Genomic DNA, 11,419 nt, shown 5'->3' on the forward strand with positions numbered 1-11,419 from the left:
TTGGCACAGGATAGAGCAGGGTTTAGGGCTGATGTACATAAGGTCGCTATGAGTTGCAAAGGACTCGACAGCATATAACAACAACATATCATCTATGTATATCTCATTTATATCTATTATATATATAATAGATATATACACACACACACATTTCTATCTTGGAGAAGGTACAATCGGAATGTTTCTTGGAGGTAAGAATAATGAAATTTTGTCTCACATATTTGGGCATATTTTTAGTAAAGGCTAATTTTTGAAATCAGGCTAATCCTAAACCAGACCATGCTATTCACAATTACTTGTTATACGTAAGAAAGCTGGACAATGACTAAGGATGACAGAGAAGAATTGATACCTTTGACTTGTGGTGCTGGAGTAGAGTTTTGAACATACTATGCACCGCCAAGAAAATAAATAGGTCTGTCCTAGAGAGGCTGACACCAAATTTCTCCTTGGAGGCTAAGGTTTTAAAACTCTGTCTCCCTTACTTTGGGCACATGGCCAAAAAGATCCAATCTTTGGAGAAGGACATCATACTTGGAAGGCTGGATGGACAGCATAGGAGAGGAAGACCCTGGATGAGATAAATTGATACAGTAACTGGGGCAATAGAAGTAGGTGTGTTGGTGACAGTGATACTGACTGACTCAGGACATGGCAGGCTTCAGAGTTGTACATAGAGTTGCTATGAGCTGCAGGAGACTTGATGGCATATAACAATAGCAATCCCTGAAAAATGACATCATACTTGGAAAAGTGGATGGTCGGCAAAAGAGAGGAAGATCTTCAGCGAAATATAGATACAGTCACTGCAGCCAAGGTCTAAGTGTATAAGGGATGCAGATGGCTCCGGACAGAACAGGGTTCATATCTATTGTTCGTAGGGTCATAATGAGTCACTCGACAGCTCCTAACAACAACCAAAAAGCAATATGAAAACCTGCGGGAGGGTCACCGATGCATCAGTTCTGACTCAAGGGCACACAGCATGGCCATCCTTCTCCCCTGGAGCAGCTGTGTGCCTTTGGTGTTGCAGTGCAGCTTCTTACCACTAGGCGATCAGAGCTCCTTGATCTTGTCCTCATAACTAAACCCTACCACCGTCACGCTACCTCCACAGCAGAATTACTTAAATTTCAAGTCTCTGTGACGTGGTCTGGTGTATGTTGCGCTGTTAACCAGAAGACCCCGTGACTGCTGCAGTTCAAATCTACCAGATTCTCCTCAGGATAAAGATGAGCACTTTCCTCCCATTAATACTTATAGCCTTAAAAAAATCAACAGTGGGTGCCTTTGAGTTAAAATATACTCGATAGCAGTGAATTTTAAAGTTGAAGCTCAAATGAAGCCATTCTCAAAGGAGGATGAATTTTTCAAAGTTTTACTCAGCAGAAAATGAATATGGTGTCAATGAAGAAGCCACTTTCTTGTGCAAAATCTAAATGAAAATGAAATAGATTTCCATACAACCTTTTAAAAGCAAAATTATGCCAGTAGGCACTTTGATACTGAGCTCAGAATAGATATTATTATTATTATTATTATTATTATTAATTATGTTGAAGTACAATTTATCAATAAGCACCAAAGGCCTTTAAAATGGACATGTCTTTTGAATAGGCTATTTTAGCTTAATAAAAGAATCAAATGTTATATAATAGTGGTAGTCATAACAATAGTAATAATAAAGTATTTAAAATGGCCAAGAAAATGATTACTTTTATCCACATCTATTTCATTTTCTTTTTGTAGCATGATAAGTAAACCAAAGTGCAGGTTATAAACTGTAGGAGAGTAGAAAGTGCCCAACCCCTCCACCCCACACAGTGCCCATCTGATCGGTGTCCAACGCCTCCACCCCACATAGTCCCATATAATCTATGAGCAGCACAGGTTTTCTTCTCTTGAGAGAAGAACTTCACTTTTAGTTTATCATCTTTTTAGCTCTGGTTTCTGGTTAGTAAATATGACCATTGCCTAGACATACTTTTTAAAAAGCAATGTTTAAAAAGCCATAATTTTCTCTCAGTGGGTTATTGTGTGTGTGTTGTGTGTTGGGGTGGTTTGTTTATTTGTTTCTTTGTTTTTCTTTGCTAAGGGACTGCAGCCTTTCATATGGATTGAAGCTCAGCGTCAAGAAAGCAAAAATTCTCACCACTGGATTGATTGGCAGAATCATTATAGACTGGTGAAGAGATTGAGATTGTTGACAGCTTCAGTTAGCTTGGCTCTGTAATCAACATTCTTGGTACAGCAGCAATGAAATTAAAAGACAAATTACATGGGGAAAGTCTGCTGTCAGAGATCTCTCCAAAGCACTGAAGAACAATGATGTCAGTCTGGAGACTAAGGTGCACTTGATACGGGTCACGGTTTTTGCAATTACTTGCTATGCATCAGAGAGTTGGACAATAAGTAGGAATGATAGGAGGAAAGTTGATGCCTTTGAGCTGTGGTGCTGGAGAAGAGTGTTGAATATACCGTGGACTGCTAGGAGAACATATAGGTTCATCGTGGAGAGGGTGAAACCAGGCTGCTCCTTGGAGGCAAGGATTCTGAAGCTTCATCTGACATACTCTGTACATGTTGCAAAGCAGAATCAGTCCTTGGAGTAGGACAGCATGTTTGGGAGAGTGGAGGGACCGCACAGGATAGGAAGATCCTCAATGAGATGGGTTGATTCAGTCACTGTGGTAATGGGGATAGGTGGGTTGGAGAGAAGAAAATTGGCAAGAGATAGAGCAGGGTGTAGGGCTGTTGTACATACAGTCACTATGAGTCACAAGCGACTCAGTAGCGTATAACAAAAAGAGATTTATTGTCAATTGATTCTTTCACATATTGTCCTAAAACTTGTTCACTTTCAATCAATCAGATGAATGATTGTCTCCAATCTGTAATCAATTAGTCATGTTTTTACATATTGTTTGCTAATTTCAAATCATTGAAGATTACATCTAAATAAAAACCAAGTCCTAAAAATAAAAACCTAAATGAAGTGTCCAGTTTTGATATTATGTCCACAAACGTCAGAATTTCTGAAGATCTATTTTCTAACCATTCCATTCTTTACTCTGTTCAGTTTTAAAGAATAACATATAAACATTTATAAAAACAACATGTAAGATTAGAACCTATATTGGTTATCTCTATGAATAGAGAATGTATGCCGAGAAAAGACTTTAGAAGCAGGAAGCTAGATTAAAATCATATACTTTTTTAAAACCAACAATGTTGTTCTGTGTCACTGAGTCAACTAGACTCATAGCAACCCTTTTCACAATAGCTCTGAACCCTGCTCTATCCTGAGTCACTCTCAGTCTCTCTGACATACCTACCCTCCAGTTATTTTGTTAATCTATATCATCCAAGGTCTTCCTCTTCTGCACTGTCCCTCAATCTTTCCAAATATTTTAACCCTCTTGAAAGACTGGTCCCTTCTGGTTACATGCCCAAAGTATGTTAGACAGTGTTTCAAAATCCTCGCCTTCAAGGAACAGCTTAATTTTACCCTCTCCAGGACAAACCTGTAAGTTCTCTTAGCAGTCGATGGTCTATATAAAACTCTTCTCCAACACAACAACTCAAAGTATCAATTCTCCTACCATCCTTAGTCATTGTCCAGCTCTCTGACACATTGCAAGTAATTATGAAGACTATGGCAAAGGGAATCCCAGAACACTTGATCGTTCTAATGTGAAACTTATACTTGGATAAGGAGGCAGTTGTCAGAACAGAGCAAGGGAACACTGCATGGTTCAAAATTGGGAAGGGCATACGCCAGGGATGCATCCTATCTCCATACCTTTTCGACCTGTTTGCAGAACAGATTATCCGGGAGGCAGGGTTCTATGAGGAGAAATGTGGGGTCAAGATTGGTGGACGAGTAACAATCTGCGTTATGCAGATGACACAACCCTGCTTGCTGAAACTGAGGAGGACCTGAAGCGCCTGCTGCAGAGTGTCAAGGACTGCAGCCTACAATATGGATTGAGGCTCAATGTCAAGAAGACAAAGATTCTCACCACTGGACCAATTGGCAGCATCAGGATGGATGGTGAAGAGATTGAGATTGTACACAGCTTCAGTTTGCTTGGCTCCATAGTCAACAGTCTTGGCACCAGCAGCCAGGAAATTAAAAGGCACATTGCCATGGGAAAGTCTGCTGTTAGGGACCTCTCCAAAGTGCTGAAGAGCAATGGTATCTCTTTGGAGACTAAGGTGCGTCTGACACAGGCCATGGTCTCCGCAATCACCTGTTATGCATCAGAGAGTTGGACAATGACCAAGGAGGATAGAAGGAGAATTGATGCCTTTGAGCTGTGGTGCTGAAGAAGAGTATTGAGAATACCATGGACTGCTAGGAAAACAAACAGATTTGTCCTGGAAAGGGTTAAACCGGGTGGCTCCTTGGAGGCAAGGATTCTGAGGCTCCATCTAACATACTTTGGACATGTTGTGAGGAGAGACTGGTCCTTAGAGAGGGACATCATGCTTGGGAGGGTGGAGGGACAGCGCAGGAGAGGAAGGCCCTCTATGAGGTGGATTGATTCAGTGACTGGGATAATTGGGATGGGAGTGTCAGAGACAGTGCGATTGGCACAGGACAGAGCAGAGTTTAGGGCTGTTGTACATAGGCTCGCTATGAGTCGCAGGCGACTCGACGGCACATAACAACAAACAACATGGCATTCAGGTACACCTTAGTCTCTAGACTGAAATCCCTGCTCTACAGCACTCTGGAGAGGTCCCTGACAGTAGATTTTCCTAATGCAATTTGTTTTCTGATTTTCTGACTGAGGGTGCCAAGAATGTTGATTGTGGGACCAAGCAAGCTGAAGTTATAAAGAGTTCAATCTCTTCTCCATTAATCATGGTGCTGCCAAATGGCCCAGTGATTCCAGACGTCAAATACACATGGACTTACGTCTCTAAAATATGTAATAAATGTAAAACCTCCAATTAGCAAACTATAGATTCATGTGAACCATATTAACTCAATTTCCCTTATATCAACGAAATGCACTTATTGTTCATGTCTTAAATGTAGGAAAGTAAAGTCTAAAAAGATATCAATATACCATAATTAGAAGTAAGCAGAAACTCATTATATCTGTAAATTAAAATGAGAGAATGAATTAGATAGCAGATACTTAGAATCCACACTACCTGTCCTCTGTTTTTTTATTTTTTTTAAAGAATATTAATATTTGTTGTTGTTGTTAGGTCTATCATCATGTCAAGTACGACTCATAGAGACCCTATGAATAACACATCTGAACCTGAACTATCCTGTGCCAACCTCACAGTCTCTGACACTCTCAGCTCATTGTTGTGGTCACTGTGTTAATCAACTTGGTTGAGGGTCTTCCTTTCTTTAATTATCCCTCACCTTTCCAAGTGTGATGTCCCACTCCAGAAAATAGCCTCTTCTCGCAACATCTCCAAAGTATGCAAGATGAAGCTTCACTATCCTTGTCTCCAAGGAATGCTCTGGCTGTACCTTCTCCAAGGCATATCTGTTTGTTCTTTCGGCAGTTCATGTTACATTTAATATTCTTTTCCAACACCACACCTCAAAAGCATAGCTCTCTCGGTTATTCCTTTTCATTGTCCAGCTCTCAGATGCACAGCAAGTGGTTGGAAAAACATGGTCTGAATGAAGCACACCTTAGTCCTCAAACCAACATCACTGCTTCTCAGTAATTTGAAGAGTTCCCTGCCTGTAGAATTTCCCAGTGCAATATGTCTCCTGATCTTCTGACTGCTGGTATCAAGTACGTTGATTGTGGATCCCAGTAAGATTAAGTGGTGGACAGTTTCAGTCATTTCTCCATTTATATTCAACTTGAATATTGGTAAGGATTTTTGTTTTCTTGACTTTGAGATACAATCCATATTGAAGGCTACAGTGTTTTGTTTTCTGTAGCAAGTGTGTCAAGTCCTTTACACTATCAGCAAGCAAGCTTTATCCTCTACATAATGAAGGTTATTCACCAGTCTTCTTCAAATCCTGATGCCACATTCTTCTTCAAAGATTGCAACTTTCGAATAATTTCCCGACATATAGATTGAATAAGTATGGTGAAAGAATACAACCCTGATGCATGCCTTTCTTAATTTAAATCTATACAGCGTTCCCTTGCTTAGTTCACTCAATGGCTCCTTGGTCTAGGTACAGGTTTCACATTAACTTAATTAAGGTTTCTGGAATTAACCATTCTTCTAAATGTTAGCCATAATATGTCACGATCTACACAGTCAAATTCCTTTGCATAGTCAATAAGGCACAAATAGACATTCTTCTGATATTTTTTGCTTTCATCCAGGATCTAGCTGACAACAGCAATAATAATTACAGATATCACTAAGTACATTCATATTTAGTAAGATTTTAATGTATTTAATTCAAGTATTAATTCATGTTTTCAATTCATTGTTTTCATAAAGTATATGTAAAGATATACAAATCAAGAAAATGTTATGTCATTCAGAAGGTTTTTACTATGTTAAGATGCACTGTAAATTACTATGGATTACAACACTTCTCAAATAAGATAAAATAAAATAAAATCTGTCTAATCAAAACCAAATAAATCTGTCTAAATAAAGCATAGTTCCCATTCAATCTAGTTTTGCAAATGTGAAAACTAAAATATAGAGGTTAGATTAATTGATCAAGGTAAGCAGAATGGTCAGTAGAGTCTAGAAGAGAGATTTTCTGGCTTTTATCTCACCATTCCTTATGTCGTTGTTATTGCGATTCTGGGAGCTGTAGAGGGATTATCACGACAAATACAAGCCTCAATCTAAAGGCAACACATTGTCATGATTTAGTTACTAGTAACTGAGACTTAATCATATCTACTAAGCTGTCCATTCTGCCCCAAATGCACATATGAAGTGGACATCATCAACTTCATTTTGAAGATGTGCAACTTGACATTTGAAAATGTATATGATTCCTCCTATGTATTCACTGGTGAATAACTGAATCAAAATTTCAACCTGAGTCTGTCATCACAAAAATAGGACAAAAGACTAGATAGAGTACAAATCAGGGCTTCGTTGAAGAAGATGACAGAGAAAGATAAAGGTTTTGATCAATGGTTCTCTTTTCTATTTACAGGAAAATTTGGGATTTTTTAAAAATTGTATTAGTTTGCAGATAAAATGGTGTTTCATTTATGTACATTGTATTTGACACATTTTTCTATTCATATTGTATTTCAAATAATCTTTCTCATACATTGTGCTTTATAAGATTACTCACCAATGATGCATGACCATCAGTACCCAGCCTTTTCAGACCCCACTGGATCTTTGACATGTCATTCACCTTCTCCCTCAGTCCATCAGGACATTATGTTGAATGAACTAACTCAATCTCATGAGGACAAATGTTGTATAAGGTCATTATTATAAAAAAATAGAAGGATTACTAGTAAGATATATACATTATTGTAAGAACAGTTTTCTTTAAGGTCTTTATATCAATTACAGCTCTGTCTGTTTCTACTCATCACGTGAAAGGGAAAGATAGGTCAAAGGGAGAAGTTGCCTTTCAAAGATCTTTATACAAGAATGGACCTAGAACAGGTACCCTAATTCCTAGAAAGTTTTATTTGTGAAGTAAAGTCTCTGTCAAAATAATAAATTTGAAATATATAAAAAATTTAAAAAAAATTTATCATGCCCTGAAAGAACATGATAAAGACATTGGGGTAAAGAATGGACAATGGCTATTGCTCAGTATTGATGACTATGGTTAAGACTCACTGAATCCTTATTCTTTTCCAGCCACTGTTGTGAATGCTATATGTATATTCACTTAATCAATCATATGAGGTATATATTATTAGTATCATACTCATTCTTCAGACAAGAAGTTGAAGCTCAATGAGGTTAATTAACTTGCTTAATGAACACTTGGAAAGGAATATCTAATTTGGATCTGTATTTTTCAACCACATTTCATGGGAAGAAGTCTGTGTCTCCTGCTGCCAAGACAATTGGATAGAGTTGGCAGTTCTAAAAGACATTTCTAAAAGGCCTGCTAGGCTGGAAATAATTGAAGCCACATCCTGTACCCCGATCCTTTTTCTTAGCTGCATTACATTTAGCTGGCTGGAGCACAATTATCTTCGTTCCTGTCTTTTCTGTGCTCTGAAATGTTACATTAAAGAGTAGCCATCAGTCAGTTAGCCTTGTGGCATTTAATTAGTGATCCAGGCTCATTCATGTGAAAGTCCTGTAAGAGTCCACTAACCTGAAGACAAGTATGTGTTCAATTTGAAAGATGGTCGGGGGTATCTGTGCTAATGAGGTAAGAACTAACTCAGGCCGTGATGGCCCGTCACTAAGCCCTCATTGCCCATCTAAACCATGTGATCACTTTTTTTTTAACTGCAGCAAAAGACATTCTGAGTGCCCAGTCAACTCTGTGGCAGTGAGAGTTGAAAGAGTTCAAAAACTTCTCCAGCCATCATAAATCTCAGAGTTGCTACTAACATGTCTCTGCTACTGAAAAGGAGAACAGTGTGATGCAGATGAAAGATTGTGTGTCTGGGAGACATGAGATCATAACATTGAATGGAAATGAAGTTTACAGCCCTGGTCAGTTTCCAGTTACTGCTTCTTGTACCTCCATTACATTCTCCATCTTTCTTTCTGTCTTGTTCTGCCTCATGTTTCTCTTGCCTGATTGTAACCAGTTACGTTCATTCAGTAATAAAATAGACTTAAGATAAGAATGTAAGAAATTAGAAAGCTTGGCTATCTTTCCCTTTGTTGTTTCTCGTGAGCAGAGCCGAAGGAGGACTACTAGCAAAGCAGAATGTAAATCCAGAAATAGCTAGAGTTGGCTCAGGCCACTAGTTCCCCGGGAACTCCAAAACCTTTGCTTTTATTAGCATTCAGAAACAAAAGAATAGTTCACAGAGAAATGGAAACATTAAGGATTACCTCACAGGGCCTGCTGAACATGACGGGGTACAGAGTTAGATAAAAAACAAAATACGTTTAAGCAAGACTTCTTTGTATTCATAAACTGTGCTGTCTGTCTCTCATTTTGCAACAAATTTATCAAGAGCAGAAACATTTGTTTCTACTCTCACAAGAGTCAGTGTCTAAAGAGGTATGGGAACTGCTTGTAATCTTCCCTTTCAGAGCACCTCATGAGAGCCTGCTAGCAATCTTCCTTCTGAAGACACCTCTGTGTGCAAGGTACACAGCCACATCCCAAGCCCCTTATATTCTTTGCCCCTTATGCCCTTCATCCAAGCTACTTCTCTGGCAGAAGAATTAAACCTTGAACAACATGGGTTTGAACTGCAGGGGTCACATATATGTGGGGGGTTTTTTCCTGTTTCTGTTTCAGTTAGTTAAATTTATACAAATATCTGGTATTAGCATCATCCAGTGTTTTAAGTTAATATACCTACAGCACCTAACAACAATAACAACAACGGCATACAGAGAGCTATGTTGGCCTAGTGGACAGAAAGTTACGCTACCGAAGGTGGGTGATTTTAATCTGCAGCCCTCAGGCCGGGTTCAAATTGTTTTTCTGTCAAACATTCTTTTAGGTGGTATAGCACTGGTCTGTGCGTTGCTGTGATGCTGAACACTGGGACTCTGATGTGCCAAACGTGGTAATGGTTACCCATGGTGGACAGTGTTGTCTGGAGCTTCCCTGCTAAAACAAGCCTGAAAGCAGGAGTGGCATCCACTTCCAAAATGGCTTGCCTCCAGAAACTCTATGTACTAACAGTGCTCAGGCCTTTTTTGTTCATAGGGTTGCTATAAGTCATCTACGACTTGACAGGACCTAACAACAACAACAACCCAAACAAAACACTAGATGCAACCGAAAAACACACTGCATAGTTTTGCTCCATGCTCATGATCATTGCTATATGGAGCCCATTGTTATAGCCACTGTATAAAGTCATCTCTTTTTTCACTGAGTTCCTGCTTTGCTAAGCATGATGTCCTTCATCAGGGATGTTGTCGCCATTATTGTCAGGTGCCATCAAGTTGACTAGACTCATAGTGGCTCTACACACACCAGCTCTGAACCCTGCTCTTTCCTGAGGCAATCTTACTGTCTTTGACATACCTAACCTCATTACCTCAGTTATTGTGTCAATTCATCAATTCATCTAATCCAAGGTCTTTTCTCTACTGCACTGTCCCTCGACCCTTCCAAGCATGATATCCTTATCCAAAGACTGATTCTTCATGGTGACGTGCCCAAAGAATATGGGATGGAGTCTTAAAACATTTGCCTTCATGGAGCAGCTTGATTTAACCCTCTCTAGGTCAGACCTATTAGCTCTCTTGGCAGTCCATGGTACGTTCAATACTCTTCTCCAGCACTGCAACTCAAAGGTATCAATTTTTTTGTCATTGTTAGTTGTTATCCAGCTCTTTGACTCATAACAACTAATTGAGAATTTTTGTTTTGTCAAACAGTCTTCTAAGTGGTATAGCACTGGTCTTCCCATTTGCAGTACAGAGGTAACTTGTGGTTGCTGTAATGCTCAACACTGTGACACTGATGTGCCAAATGCAATAATAGTTACCTATGGTGGACATTGTTTGCTGGAGCTTCATGATTTAAACAGGCTTGGAAGAAGGAGTGGTATCTACTTCTGAAATGGCTTGCCTCCAGAAATTCTATGAACACTGCTCAGGTCTACTGTTCGTTGGGTTGGTGAGTGGTCTATGACTCGATGGCAGCTAACAACAACAACAACAACATGGCCTGGATCAGGCACACCTTAGATTGACATCCTTTCTCTTCATCACTCTGGAGAGGTCTCTGAAAGCAGACTTTCCTAAAGCAATTTGTCTTTTGATTTCTTGAATGCTGGTGCCAAGTATGTTGATTGTGGAATCAAGCAAGCTAAAATTGTTAACAATCTCAATCACTTCTCCATCTGTTGTGGAACTGCCAGTTGGGTTGGTGGTGAGAATATTTGTTTTCTTGATATGGAGCTTCAATCCATATTACAATCTACAATCCTTGACCTTCTGCAGCAAATGCTTCAGGTTCTTCTCAGCTTCAGCAAGCAAAGTTGTGTCATCTACATAACACAGGTTGTTGATGAGTCTTCCTCCAATCCTGATGCCACATTCTTCATAAAGTCCAGCCTCTTAAATGATCTCCTCTGCATACAGACTGAAAAGGTATGGAGACAGGATACATCCCTGACACATTCCTATATACTCTAGACATGTTATCTCAAGGGAGAGTATGTCCAAAATATGTGAAACAAAGTTTTGTCAACTTTACTTCTTAGGACTGTTCTGGTGGTACTTCTTTCAAAAAACATATGTTCATTCTTCTGAAAATCTATGGCAGGTCCAATATGCTTCATTAACACCATAAGTAGAATATATCTTCTTAGATGTAGTT

This window comes from Elephantulus edwardii, unplaced genomic scaffold (assembly GCF_000299155.1).
Source record: "Elephantulus edwardii isolate Elephantulus edwardi_28Jun2011 unplaced genomic scaffold, EleEdw1.0 scaffold00037, whole genome shotgun sequence".
NCBI classification, from domain to species: Eukaryota; Metazoa; Chordata; class Mammalia; order Macroscelidea; family Macroscelididae; genus Elephantulus; species Elephantulus edwardii.